This window comes from Acomys minous (genome assembly GCF_964271855.1).
Source record: "Acomys minous genome assembly, chromosome: 15".
Taxonomy (NCBI): domain Eukaryota; kingdom Metazoa; phylum Chordata; class Mammalia; order Rodentia; family Muridae; genus Acomys; species Acomys minous.
In genome coordinates this window covers 51324358-51328152 of record NC_140497.1, presented here as the reverse complement: position 1 = coordinate 51328152, position 3795 = coordinate 51324358, and the positions used below count along the sequence as shown (strand labels likewise).

At 52.3% G+C, this 3795-nt stretch overlaps 1 pseudogene across 1 annotated transcript; it reads left to right on the top strand.

Moving 5' to 3' along the window:
* Positions 1–1522: 1522 nt before the first annotated feature.
* On the top strand, positions 1523–3567 carry LOC311584917 (phosphatidylinositol polyphosphate 5-phosphatase type IV-like; annotated as a pseudogene). The gene has a single exon. The product of its transcript is annotated as a phosphatidylinositol polyphosphate 5-phosphatase type IV-like (transcript).
* The last annotated feature ends 228 nt before the right edge of the window (positions 3568–3795 follow it).

Below are 3795 nucleotides of genomic sequence, written 5' to 3'. Positions count from 1 at the left end.
CTTATTCCTAATAACCAGAACCTGAAAACAACCTAGATATCCCTCAGTTGAAAAATGGATAAAGAAACTTTGGTACATTTACACTGTGGAATACTACTCAGCTATTAAAAACAAGGAAATCCTGTAACTTGCAGGCAAAAGGATGGAACTAGAAAGGATTATACTGAGTGAGTTAACCCAGACCCAGAAAGATACACATGGTATACACTCACTTATAATGGGGCACTAGACCAACAGACTTGCCCACTCCCCCGAAAGTCTACACTTAGCAGGAGATTGAGATAGATACTGGGACTTTCTATTGGGATTCCAGGTGAGAGAGGTAAAGTTAAATAGGGAAACAGAAGGATCCAGAGGGTCATAGAAACCTACAAGAAGACCATTAAGGCTGGTGGATCAGGTTAAATATGCACGGTTTCTCCCTTTTCTTTAAAAAGCCTCTGGTTAGTTTAGCATGAGTATAGCAGGATATTTAACCTATGGCATAGGCAAGTAGGCCAAAAATCACAAAAAAACAGAGGAAGGAATTCCATGGTCTCAAACAGAGACAGTGGAGTCCACGTGTTTTTCACATGAATTGTGACTGTGGAAGCCAAACACTGTCATTTAGGCGTTTTACCTTTCAGTTTCCAGACCCAAGAAGGTGCTTGGCCCCATTTTATTCCAGTTGAGTATGCTGTGGGCTGAAATAAGAAAATCTCTGACCATCCACATGGGCTGAAATTTTAAAACATTTGGAAACACATTTGTTGATATAGTTCACCCTAATTAAAAGCGTGGTAGACTTTTGCAACCTGTTTACTCAAGCAGCAGTGTTGCTTAGCGTTACCAAAAGGAATCAGACTTAACCAACCCCTGATGGAGTTCAGGAATAGCCACTTAAACACTGTACTCAGATTGATGGAAGATTATTTGAACAGTAAACAAGAACAGCAGCCTTTGAGCCAGGTAAGGTTTTTGCCCAAGGAAAAGAGAAGTTGTAACCAGGAGCTGCAGTGCACGCCAATGGCTCCAGCTGCTCTGGCAGGAGAGGCAAACAGGTCACCCGTGCAGGAGGTGTGAGTTCTGGGTTTAGTGCTTAAAACAAAGAAATCCACATCTTTTAAAGGTAACCCTCCTTGCCAATGCCAAAGCAAATGAAAAATACAGAATAGGGGCAGGGCCGGGGCACTGGGCAGCAGTCCTTGTTCCAGCCACTGCTGTGATTGGGCCTGACTGGATCAGGCTCCTAGGGGCGGGAATGCAGCTGAAAGGACGGTGCAGGTGAGCCTAGGATGCCAAGTGCTGCCCTACTCTGCCATGGTGAGGTGGAGGGCTGGCCCTGGGTGCTGGACAGGTTTCTGCAGCTCCAAGGAGAAAGTACAGCCCCGATGCCTGGTGCTTATTCTCATGAGGTCACTTTAAGACCAGCAAACTGGCTTCAGGGAGCTAAGAGTTTTTCTCCGCAGTTCCTAAGGCATCTGTGAAAAGCTGCAGCCATGCAGCTACAGGCCTTGCTCCAAAAGGACGGCCACACGCCACAAAGGGAGCCACCCCAGTTTTCTTGGCATCCAGCAGGTGACCGCTGACGTGCATCCTTGGCAACACGAGTTGCTTACTAACCTCCCAGGGAGGATCCCTTTCCTCAGGAGAGCCAGGCTGAGTGGGTGAGGGCTGGCCAGGTCCGGACTATGCTGTCCAAGTCAGTTTGCCTGTGTCACATGGAGACACCTGGGCAGCTGGAGGGCAAAATGCTCCAGGGACAGCTTCTAAACGCTGAAAAGAAGCTCACCCCAGCACCAGGCTCCCTACCAGCCACAGAGTCTCAAGGTTCAGAGACAAACCCCATACCTCCTTTCAGCATTCCAGCAAAACCAAGCGACCAGCACCCACAAGCCGAGGCAAACCTCATCACCCCCCGGGCACCCATGAGACCCAAGTTGGAGCGAACCTTGTCCCTCGATGACAAGGGCTGGAGAAGGAGGCGTTTCCGAGGTAGTCAGGAGGATCTGGCTATCCAGAATGGCCCCAGTCCATGCAGGGGTTCTATATAGGACTCTGCTGCCCAGTCCTCTGCCTACAGTCGGCCCCTGCCCTGCCTCAGTACATCCTTACAGGAGATCCCTAAGCCCAGAAGTCCACAGGTGGCGAAGGAGGGAGTCCATTCTTGTGGCCTGACTCTCATTCTGCAGGGATCAGCACCTCCTTGGACCTCCTGCACAGAGAAGTGCCCCAGGTGGGGGCTCCCCCAGGTTGGCAAGTTTGGGTGCCTCACACACACACCACCAGCCATGGACTTCAACATAGCCTCCAGCTCCCTGAGGACAGCAAACAAGGTTGACCCTGAGCACAGCGACTACAGGCTCCGCATGCAGACCAGACTGGTCAGAGCCCACAGCAGCCTGGGCCCTAGCAGGCCCCTGGAGCCCCCTGGCTGGGGACGATCACTCCATTCAGTCAGCCAGATTTTCCTTTAGCCCCCTGACCCCCATCCGCACCAAGGACGTCAGAAGCAGGAGCTAGCTGGAGGGAAGTCTTCGGGCCAGCGGGGCCCTGCTAGCAGCAGACAAGTTAGCCAGGTACTTCCCAGACCAGAACATGGCTCTCTGTTCGTGGCTACCTGGAACATGCAGGGCCAGAGGGAGCTCCCAGCAAGCCTGGATGCGTTCCTGCTCCCCACTGAGACCGACTACACTCAGGACCTGTATGTCATCGGAGTTCAGGAGGTCTGCTCCGACAGGAGGGAGTGGGAGTCCCGCCCGCAAGAGACACTGGGCCCTCACTCTGTGCTGCTGTCCTCAGCAGCACACAGGGTCCTGTACGTGTCCCTGCTCATCCGTAGGGACCTCATCTGGTTCTGCTCAGAGGTCGAGCACTCCACAGTAACCACACGAATTGTGTCTCAGATCAAGACCAAGGGTGCTGCCCTGGGCGTCAGCTTCCCCCTTTTTCGGCACGTCCTTCCTCTTCATCACATCTCACTTCACCTCTGGAGATGGAAAGGTAGCCGAGCAGCTGCTGGACTATAGCAGAAGCATCCAAGGCCTAGCCCTGCCCCGGAATGTGCCAGACACAAACCCCTACCACTCTAGTGCAGGGGATGCCACTACCCAGTTTGATGAGATGTTCTGGTTCGGGGACTTCAACTTCCACCTGAGTGGTGGATGAGTGCCTGTGGAAGCCTTCCTGAAGCAGGACCCAGAGGTGGATGTGCTGGCGTTCCTGCAGCATGACCAGCTTTACCCGGGAGATGAAGAAAGGGTCCATCTTCAGAGGCTTTGAGGAGGCGGAAATCCACTTTCTCCCGTCCTACAAATTGGACATTGGGAAGGACACCTACGGTAGCACCTCCACGCAAAGGACACCCTCCTACACAGACCGAGTCTTACACAAAAGCCGCCACAAGGGTGACATCTGTCCTGTGAAATACTCCTCTTGCCCTGGGATCAAGACTTCAGACCACTGCCCTGTATATGGCCTGTTCCAGGTCAAAGTGAGGCTGGGGCGAGACAACATCCCATTAGCTGCCAGCAAGTTTGACTGAGAACTATACGTGATAGGAATTAAAAGACGGATCTCAAAAGAACTTCAGAAACAACAAGCACTGAAGAATCAGAGCTCCAGTCACTGTGCCTTGAAGTTACCCATCAAGACTGACCACTGCCGCTTGGGGACCAAGGTCACTGGGAAGAAATGGGCTTGCTCTTTGGTGCCTCTTGTCATGTTGGGGGACCTGCTATCACCACAGACCCCACCCCTCAGCACAGCAGTGTGCTGTGGCCAGGGCAAGCCTCAGTTATTTCTATCATGTTCCCA